Raw genomic sequence first — 11,262 nt, forward strand, 5'->3', positions numbered from 1 at the left:
TCATTTTACAAATGAGTGAAAAGGGTCCAAAGAAGTAAAATGGTTCAACTAAGACAAGGCACAGAACCAGGATTTGAACCCAATGTCTTTGCAGATAGAGTATCTTTTCTTAAATTGTATTCTTTCTTTTTAGGTAATATACTTATTTAAAATTTCCACCTACCTTCCAGAGAGAAATTGGGAAAAGTGGAAACAAAAATAAAATTGGAAAGGGAAATGTAATTATCCTCTTCCCTTCAGGGGATAACATAAGACTAGAAGGTAATAATCAGTTCAGCTCTATAAGTAGGTCAAAGTTTAGTATGTATTGGAAGTACATCAAGATGAAATCTGTTCAAAGTAAACAGATAAGGGACAGCTAGGTGGCACAGTGGATAGAGCACAGGCCCTGGAGTCAGGAGTACCTGAGTTCAAATCCAGCCTCAAACACTTAATAATTACCTAGCTGTGCAGCCTTTGGCAAGCCACTTAACCCCATTGCCTTGCAAAAAAAAAAAAACCCTATTAAAAAAACCTATAAAGACAAAGTAAGCAGACAAAACTGGAGACAAATAGATAATCTCTTTTGTGGGGCTTTGGATTTCAGAGAGAAGATTAGAAACATTCTTTGTTAGTTTCTCTTTCTGAGATTTCAAATGTTTTGGAAATTTTCCTTGGACTTGGGGACTTTTGGCCACTAGAATCTTTGGGGGTCTTTCTCAATTGTTTTATTGCTCTTGATCCTCTTTCCTTCATGATTTCTTCTTTTCCCTCTCCTCTTCTTGCTGTTCTTCCTATCCTTCTCCTTTCATTTTACTTCCTTTGTGATCTTTTGTCTGAATTCTAGTTCACCCTAAACTCCAGGAAAATTATATTTCTCCTTTTTGTTTTAGAATTCAAATTTACCACACAAAGGAGCTGAATGGGTTATTGGCTTTTGACCTAAATTTGTCTTTGAGCTAAAATCCCTCCAAAGTAATTCATGTATATTTTAATTCAAACTACATTCCATTTGTTTCCAAGGAGTAAATTCTGAGCTATTGATATACTTTACCAGCAATTTAAAAGGATTCTTGAGTGCACAAGACTTTTGGAAAAAGTATATATCCCTTCACAGAGGTCAGTTTTGTTAGCAGACATGAGACACTAAGGACTCTATAAGAGCACTGATTCATGGGAGTTATTGAGGACAAAAACTGTTGACAGGAGAAATTGCTAAAATCCAATATCAGAAAGAGCTGCTGACAACAACAGCTGCTATGAGTTACTGAAGGGAGTCACCAAAGGGAACCCTTGCCAATAGGAGCATCCAGAGGGACTGGCAGTGACCAAGACCAACTGCCAAATATTGCCACTGGGAGCATCAGCCAGAGTGTCAGACTGGGGATAGCTGCCTCAGAGGTGTCTAGCCCTTTCTTCACCATTCTAACATGAGTTGGTCCTAAGGGAAAGGGGTAGCAGTCGCCATTGTACATTGAATAACTAGGGGAAAGAAGAGCTTATTCAGTGGAGAGAATAATAATTATCTGTCAGGAAATCTGATAGAGTTAAAATTCAGGAATAAGTAGCAATCCTCTTAAAAAGAAAGAAATAGAAGAAAAAATCATTAAGGAGAGAGGAATCAAAAGGAAGAAAACTAAGAAAGAAAGGGAAAGAAAGAAAAAGAAAAAAGGAAGAAATGACTGATCTGATAGTTCAGTGAACAGATTTTCTTTTCTACCATCTTTGAGAAAAGATATGACCATCAGGTGAGGTGATAGAGACAAAAAGATCTAGTCCTCAAATTCCCAGTGACACATGTGACCCAGAAAAAAAGTTACATGCAAACACACACACACAGAGCAATTTGCAGATAGACAGTCCAAATATATCAATTCAATCCCTGGGTAGAATTGGATGAATTCTTTCTCTTTAGATTAGCAAAATAAATAGAATTCTAATAAGTAGGAATTATTTATAGTGCCTCCCTGTTGCCTTCTAGCTCATTCAAATGAATGTTGTTAAAATCTGGACATTCACATGTACCTCTACTGGGTTTCAATCTGTTGTTTATTATGGTTGTCACAATTACAACTAACTCAATCTGTAAGTCAGCTAGGGGGTGCAGGGGATACAGCACCAGGTCTGGAGTCAGAAAGATCTGAGTTCCAATGTGGCTTCAGATGCTTCTTAGCCATGTCATTCTGCACAAGCCACTTCACCCTGTTTGCCTCAGTTTCTGCAAATCTGTAAAATGAGCTAGAGAAAGAAACTCTGCCAAGAAAACTCCAAATGAGGTTGAGAAGAGGCAGACTGGAGTAGAAAAAACCAAACAATAACAAAAAAAGGTAAACTTGGTTTAAGAAGAGAGTGTACAGTATAGTTTAGAAAGGTTTTCATAAAAACAAATAGTTAAAATGCCAAAATTTAGGAGCTTAAGGATGATGGCATCCCATTATATGTTTTGTCATTTATCTCATTGTACTTCATCTGGCTGATACTGAATTGATGAAAAATACTGGCTGATTAAATATGGTTGGACCATCTGGGTCAACCCTTCATTTTAAAGATGAAGAAACTGAATGCCAGGGAGGTTAACTGATACAGTTATCAATTCCACATTGTAGGGATTAGGGGCATAACAATCTGGAAAATCTGCATTAATTTTTTTGGCCCTCCTTTCACACCAGAGAAAAAAGTCTGAATTATTATGGTATTAAAAATAAAATATGTTGACATTATACAATACCATGAATATATTTTATGCATCTCTGAGCTGTCTGCTGGCCTTCACATATCATCTGTGATTTCTGCAAAACTCCCCCAAAATTACCATTTAACTTCTTTTTTTTAGTTTTTTTCCCCAAGGCAATGGGGTTAAGTGACTTGCCCGAGGCCACACAGCTAGGTAATTATTAATCCAGAGAATTTGAACTCAGGAACTACTGACTCCAGGGCTAATGCTCTATCTATTGCACCACCTAGCAGCCCCTCCCATTTAATTTCTTATGCTGAACAGAGCAATGTTGAAACCACAATGAGATAACTACTTATACTAGGTCACACAGGTATAATCATCAGAGATGGGATTTGAACAGAGATTCACTGACTCCATCCTCACTTCCATTTCTATCCTACTCTGTTATTTTCTAGGAGGAATGTTCCAGCTTCTACAAGTTCTGTAAATTTTTGCTACTCACATTTTCTTTTTTTAAAAAATTAATTTCATCGATATCTTCTGTTTTTATATCATCTAAATTTCCTCCTGTATTCTGCCCCTGCCCCAGCCCAGAGAATCAAAAATAAATGAATGAATGAAACACTAATTAAAGGCTTATTTTGGACCAAACACTTTAAGCCCCAGGGACACAAATAGGAAAACAGAACAGTCCCTTCTCTCAAGAGCTTATATTCTAATTGGGAGAAAACACAATAGGAAGGTTTCAACTGAAAATCAGATAGAATGTTCCCATGGTCCTTTAAGTGCAGCAGCAAAACACATGATATTCCTCTTCTTTACTGTCATTTTCGTTGATAAAAATAATAGCATTTTTAAAAGTTTTAACCATGAAAGTTACAAGGACCGGTGAAAGAAACTGTCTTTTTTTGGATCTTCAGCAACTGTGGATGTAGTCTCTAAAAGGCTTGTAGATCCTGTTGCCAGACTGCATTTCCACAAGGATTGCTTCCTAAGGTGATGGATGAGGACACTGAACTGTAAGGATTGCTATTCCCAAGACTCATCTGTTCAACTCATTTGATTGGTCTTCATCAGAATCTGGGGGGAGATTGGGGTCCAGGTTATGATGATGGTGGTTGGATTTTCCTATAACATTCTATCTCCTCCCTCTGCTTCAGGGTTCCTTGTTACTTCAGCAAGCTGGCTTGGCTGTGCTGTGAATGGTAGTTCTTTGGCAGTTGATTGGAATGGTTGATTCCTTCTCCATAGAAGCTGCTTCTCTGGATAATGGTAGTCTAGAGGGGTGGCCCTAACTCCTGAGCCTGTCCTGTTGACATTCAATATATGCCTTAAAGAAAATGCCTTAAAGAAAAAATGGGGGGAGGGAAAATTAACAAAATCAACCAATAAATCAAAAAAAAATCTCACAACATATGCAATTTCACAACCTCCATCCCCCACTCCCAGGGATTCTCTCTCACCTTCCTTGTCTCATCACCTCCTGTGATGTGAGGAGTGGGGAGGAGGTGTTTTCTTCTATCTCTTCTTAGGAGTTCTGTTCTTTGCAATTTTGCAATATTCATTTTTGATTAATTTGTGGTTGATTTTTTCCATTTATATTGGTATAACTGGCTAAATTGTTTTCTTGTTTTTGCTCACTTCAGACTAACCACATTTTATAAAAATCCACTGGGCTTGGATCAGATAACTCTGAATGCCAGTTCTGGTTTTGCTGCTTAATAGCTGTCCCCTTTGACAATTCATTTTACTGATGTGAGTCTTAGTTTAACACACCATGGAATAACTCCAGAAAGGTAGTGCAATGGGCCAGAATTCAGGAAAACCTGAGGTCAAATGTAGCCTTAGACATATACAAGCAAATCACTGAGCCTCTCTCAGCCTCAATTTCCTCTTCTGTAAAATGGGAGTAATAATAGCACCAACTTCTTAGGATGTTATAAAGTCAATTTCACAATATAAATGCTGGCTGTTTGATTATTATTAGATTAAAGTTAATGTGTGTCCCCTGATTCACAACATTTTTTGCATCAAATTATATAATGCAAAGAACTTTTTAAAACATAGCATTTTTTTTAAAAAAGCAATTATCAGGGCAGCTAGGCGGTGCAATGGATAGAGCACCAACCCTGGAGTCAGGAGTACCTGAGTTCAAATCCAGCCTCAGACACTTAATAATTACCTAGATGTGTGGCCTTGGACAAGGCACTTAACCCCATTGCCTTGCAAAAAAAAACTTTAAAAAAAAGCAAATATCATTAATCATCCTTACTATTATCAAATTTGTCATTACAAACCTGAAATCACTATCATTAATATTAGAATAGAGCTAATTTGTGTCCTCTCATAACCTTAACCTGTACTAAAATATGATTAATTATAATCATCCTCATCATCAATCATCATCATTAATTAGTAGTAGAAAGTAGTAGTAAGTAGGAGTAGTAGTAGTAGTAGTAGTAATAATAATAATAATAATAATAATAATAATAATAATGTCATAGTAGTAGCAGTAGTAAACTTGTGACTCAGTTAAAGCAACAACAGAGACTGGTAAAAAAAATAAGATATTAATTGAATTCTCTATATGAATTTTTTCTACTAGTTATCTGACATTCATTCTTTCATCATTCTCAAGAATGAGGGATTTTCACTTGACAAAGGGATAGAGAATAAAATGTAACCTTTTCATTACCATGAATAATTCTCAGACTGACAGTGATTCTACAAATCACTTGTTGCATCTTTCCTTTTGGTGTCTCAGGACCCAGAATCACCTAGCATTAGACACTGTTTTATTTTTAGGTTTTTTTGAAAGGCAAGGGGGTTAAGTGACTTGTCCAAAGCCACACAACTGGGTAATTATTAAGTGTCTTGAGGTCAAATTCAAACTCAGGTCCTCCTGACTCCAGGGCCGGTGCTCTGTTCATTGCACCACCTTGCTGCCCCCAGACACTGTTCTTAAAGCATTTTATGTTCCTCAAAGCAGCAAGTTTCTTCATCCTTCAGCATTATCTGAGATTGATTAAACATTTCTTTTTTTTTAAATCTTAATCACATTTTACTTTTTTTCCCACTTACATGTAGAGATAGTTTTCAACATTCAATTTTATAAATTTTTTTCTCCCACCACAAGACAGTAAGTAATCAGATATAGGTACAGAATCATGTTAAACACATTTCCATATTAGTCATCTTGTAAAAGAAGATTCAGAACAAAAAAGGAGAAACCACGAGAAAGTAAAAAAAAAAGTGAAAATAGTATGCTTTGATCTTTCTCTCTGGGTGTGGATGACATTTTCTTCAGAAGTCTTTTAGAACTATCTTTGATCACTGTATTGCTGAGAAGAACTAAGTCTATCATACCATGTTTCTGCAAGCATTTCTACACTGGCAAAAGAATTTGATCTCTTAGGTCTGATGATGACTGGCTTACAATGTTGCTCCTTTCCATATGAGCAATACAAAGCAGAGGATTACAATGACAGGGGAATGGGAGTGAGGAAAGAAAGTTTAAAAGGAGAGTCAATTTTTATGGTCAGTGTCTACACTATCCAGTGAATTATTGTATTATAATCACTATTGAGCAGCCAGTAGATGGTGCTGCATCACCAAACTGCAAGGTTCATGCCCTTTTTTTATGCCATCAAATTCTTTGTCCCTAGAAACAACAAAAAATGGGTTGCTGTTTCCATATTGAAAAAAATCAGGTGTATATTGGCTGTCATTATAGAACTAGACAGATGTGGAGTTCTTGAGTAGTAGAGGGCATCCTGGATTTGTTGATGTTTTGAAAATGCCTCTATAACCCTGATTTTCAGAGTAATTTCCCCAGAACATAATGCATGTTTGATTTCCCTTTTGACTGGACATTCAAGGTCCTGAACACTTCCGAAGGACAAGGGCATGTCACAGTAGTCAATGATAGTCCTAAGAAGTAAGTTGAGCTGACAGGAGTTTGTCCTGGTGCCCTCCATGCCACTATTTCAGTAACTATCCACTTTCTTTCCTGTGTTGAATGAATAAATTTATTCAATAACTATTTCCTAAACATATTATTTGTAGAACAGCATGCTTGACATTGGGGTAGATACAAAATTTAGATGAGATCGTGTTCATGCCCTACTAAAGTTTATAGTTTTAATGATAAGGGGATAAAACACAACAAATAAATATTCAATATATAACATTTTATATAAGTATATTAGAAAGTTAAATCAATTCCTATTCAGACCTGAGGGATAAAGCCTGAGAGGCAAGTGAGACCTGAAGGAGAAGGTCCTTAAGGATTGGAAGATGAGGAAAGGATTCTTAGAGGAGGAATCATTTGATTTAAAAAAAAAAGAATGAGCACAATATTTGACAAAGAATGAGGGCAACAATAGTCTAGGTTTAGGGAGCTATGTGAGCAAAGATAGGAGGTAAGGTGATATAAGATTTTGGGGGGGTTTTGGAGTCCACAGAGTAAATTAGTTTTGTCAGAGTATAAAGTACATGGAAGAAGAGTAATATAAGAAATGACTGGAAAAGTAGTTATAGTGTTGAAAATAGAGGGCCTAGATGGCTAGACAGACAAGTCTGAACCTTAATCAACAAACAATAGATAGCCATTGAAGATATCTGAGCACAGGAGTGAAATGGGATTGAAGGAGGAAGAAATTTGTTTGGACAGTGATATGGAAGATAAATTTGAGGGAAAGGGAATGGATATTTGGGAAAACTTGTAAGATTACCACATCAATCTAGGAAGGTGACAGGGTGCTTCACAAAAGTAGTGGAAAGGGAGTAAAAAAGATTAGATGGATATAAGAGTTGTTATCTGAATTGAAATGGATAGACCTTGGTTGCTGATTTGATATGAGAGACAACATAGTATAGTGAAAAAGGTGCCAGTTTTGGAATGGAAGCTCTTGGTTGTAATACTAGATGACAGCAGATCTGTTACTTACCACCTTTAGTGTGCTTGGATAATTTACCACTCTGGGTCTCAAAATTTGTAAAATGAATGAGTGCTATTATCCAATGATTTAAGCAAAACTCTAAGATTATAAAATTAGGAATCTGCTTTCATCTCCTTTTTTAAGACTAGCTCTGATAAAGAGTGAAAGGATCTGGAAAAAAATTTCCTTCATTCTTTTCCTGTTTCATTCCTTTCTTCCTTTACCTGCCTTCTTGCCTTCCTTTCTTTTTAATTTCCTTTCTTCCTTCCTTCCTCCCTTCCTTTCTTCCTTCTTAAAAGGAATGAAAGGCTGTTCATCAAAGAAGGCTACCTTCACCCACAGGGTAGGGGACATAGTGGGTTCCATGTTAGGCAAAAGACACTGTCAAAAACCTCTAAAGGATATCTCAGTGTTAGAACTTAGAAAGTCCAGACACGTCCAAGTTGTCCATACATGTGTCTCTAGATATTAGTCTACTCAGGTTGTCTGACCTTGACTAGATGAAACAGGATCAAGCTAATTTTCCCAAATTTAATTAGATCTCTGTCAGTTGTGCATTGCATTTTGTTCTCTACATGTGTTTCATGTCTTTTTGATTCTGTCTTTTTTTGTCTTTTTATTGTTTTTTAATTCTGTGATTTTTAGTAAATATCATTCTAAGAAAATATTCAAGAGTTGTAGCTGTTAAAGAGAATAGTTCAATGATTTTTTTTGTCTTTTTAATTCTGTGATTTTTAGTAAATACTATTCTAAGAAAGTACTCAAGAGTTGTAGCTTTTTTAAGGTGCCTTTTTTTTTGCAAGGCAAATGGGGTTAAGTGACTTGCCCAAGGCCACACAGCTAGGTAATTATTAAGTGTCTGAGGCTGGATTTGAACTCAGGTACTCCTGACTCCAGTGCATGTACTCTAGCCACTGTGCAACCTAGCCACCCCAAGAGTTGTAGCTCTTAAAGAGAATAGTTCAATGACTAATGGAAGTGTTGTATTCCTGTTATCTCTCTTCCAACAATATTCTTCTTGAAAGTAGACTGAACAGGGGCGGTTAGGTGTCACAGTGGATAGAGCACCAGCCCTGGAGTCAGGAGTACCTGAGTTCAAATCCGACCACAGACACTTAATAATTGCCTAGCTGTGTGGCCTTGGGCAAGTCACTTAACACCACTGCCTTGCAAAACCCTAAAAAAAGAAAAAAAAAAGAATGAAAGACAAACATCAACAAAGGGAAGGCAACAAAGTGATTAGAGTAATCATTGGGGTTTGAAAGAGGGGACAATCTCCTTCAGAGGAAAGAGGGGCAAATTTTCATTCATATACAACCAAACAAAATAGAAAGGCTGAGCTGGGTTTCGGATTATCTAAAGTATAAATATCCAGATGGTTGAAATGAACAGGAGGCCAAGAACAGCAAGAGGAATTCAAGCAAGAAGGTTGGGACTGGATCAGAGTACATTGGCGGATATAGTAGGAACAAAATCTGCAATGTAGATTAGGTTATTTTTCACTCTAAAAAGTCAGGGAAGCTATCCCTGCGAATTGGTTCAGAATACTAAAGTATGAGTTACTAACAATGGTTTTTTGGTCTCCTAAAGTCCCACCTATAGACTGGCATAGTTTTCCCCTAAAAGGCAGGAAAACATTCCCAAGACTGGACAGATCCATTGAATTAAGCCCAGAGTTATTGATGAGTTGTTGCCAATCATCTAAGGCAAAGAGGTGACCATCTGTGAGGAGTTGGTGCCCTTCAGATTCAAAGGTCCCACTGGCATACCAGTTGCTATATCCCACACCTCCTGATGACCAGAAGCACTTCTATGTGGAGAAAAGTAAAATTACATCTAAATGAACTAGTGTAGAATCTTTGCCAAATAGCCTTTCCAAGCTGAGACTAGGTAATCTTCCTTTTGGTGACTTAGATGGCTACTAGTATTCTATCCCCTTTGAGGGAATTGAGATTAGAACAGCAAGTGGTTAATGGTGGCAAGTGAGTGAACCATACTGACTCTATTTTGTGTCTTAATCCTGGAGCTAGCTTAGTTCCCTTTCTGTTCAATTATGACTCTAGTTCAATTTTTGACCAGTAAATAAAACTTTATTCAATTTGTAGGAGCTGAGAGGAAAAACTATTGCTTTCCTTGAATCTAACCCTGCAAGGCTGGAAAACTGGTCCACTCCTGTTATTTAAAGACCCTTAACAAAAGACATAGATTATGCCTACCAGAAATCTGATCAGAGCCAAAGATTAATGCAAAGAGTTTTCTCACAATTGTACATCCCAAGCAGCCAAAACTGAAAACTGATCAAACAGTTATTGTTTTCATGATCCTTGGACTGTTACACTTTGGAGAGTGGGACACCCTTACTGATTTCAGGAAATTTGTACCTGTTCACTCTCCCCTTCCAAATTTGGAAAGGCCCTAATCTTTCCCTAATATTATATTATTTCCTTTTCATTAATTTTCTTATTTAAGTATTTTTAATGTATAAAAATCTGTTGTTTCCAGTATTCTGAAATTGAGAAGCCTTGGTCCTATTTTTGTCATTCATTGCTTAATAAATCAGCAAGCTTGGAAGATCAAGTCTTTGTCTCCTCAAATATTTCATCTTTTTTCCTCCATTTCTTCCAGATCTGAACCTGAAGTAATAGACCAGCCTGAATTAGGTCTGGCCTACAATGTGGAAGTTGACTATTCTTATGACTCAGAATGATTTCCCCAAATCTTTAATTTTTTATGTCACTCAAATGCATTCTCCTCCTTCTCCTCCTAGCCTCTACCCCAACACCATCTTTTACTGATATGTCCTTCATATGGTTTGGGGATGAGTTAACTACACCCCTTTTGCCTTAGTCATTCCAGTAAAGTTGCAGAGTTGGTCCATTCTCCACAATTACTCCCTCCCTCACACTCCAACTTCCATGACAGGTGACATTAGACTTCTTAGAATACCCCTGGAGGATTCCAGCTCAAGGAACTAGAACTCTACATTGTTTGCCATGACTACAAAATGCCCATTAGCTCTCTTTGAGCCCTACTTTCCAAATGTCTTTCAAAATAGGACAAGACAAGCATATTGTCAACTGATGGAGCCCTTCAAGGCTAAACTGAATCTGTATTGTGAGGTCTTTTCCCTGAAGTGTATCTACATCAGAAGTCAGTAGATCCTGATTAATAAAGGTTAGGACTCCTTAATATTCTCAGACAAAACTCTGCTTTAGTCTCCATAGAGATAAGATTGGTAGATGAGAGCATAAAGAATCACAAAATTAAAAGGAAATGGAGAGGTCCATTCCTGTGTCCTCCAGTATTCTGATGTAATTGCTTCAAGGGTACTAATTGGAATTATAATTAACCTATCATAGTTTCAGTAATTTACTTGAAAATTTTTATAAATTCTCAGAAAGAACAACCTGTTGATGGTCAGAGCTAGAGATTGATGGGAGGTCGCCTCACATTTTACTTGGACTTCCTGAAATCAAATGAGTATCTCTGAGAAATACTCTTGTCCATAAAATTGGATTCATTAATTCATTCCCCATAGAGGTCTCTTGATTTATATTAGCAGGGACATAGTGAATACTGATAAGGGAAGAGGAGAGTTGGAAACATCACCAAAGAAAAAGAATAGAAAAGGCCAAGAGAGTTTGTAGGATCAGAAATCCACCTAGA

Source organism: Macrotis lagotis, chromosome 6 (genome assembly GCF_037893015.1).
Source record: "Macrotis lagotis isolate mMagLag1 chromosome 6, bilby.v1.9.chrom.fasta, whole genome shotgun sequence".
In the NCBI taxonomy this organism is placed as follows: Eukaryota; Metazoa; Chordata; class Mammalia; order Peramelemorphia; family Peramelidae; genus Macrotis; species Macrotis lagotis.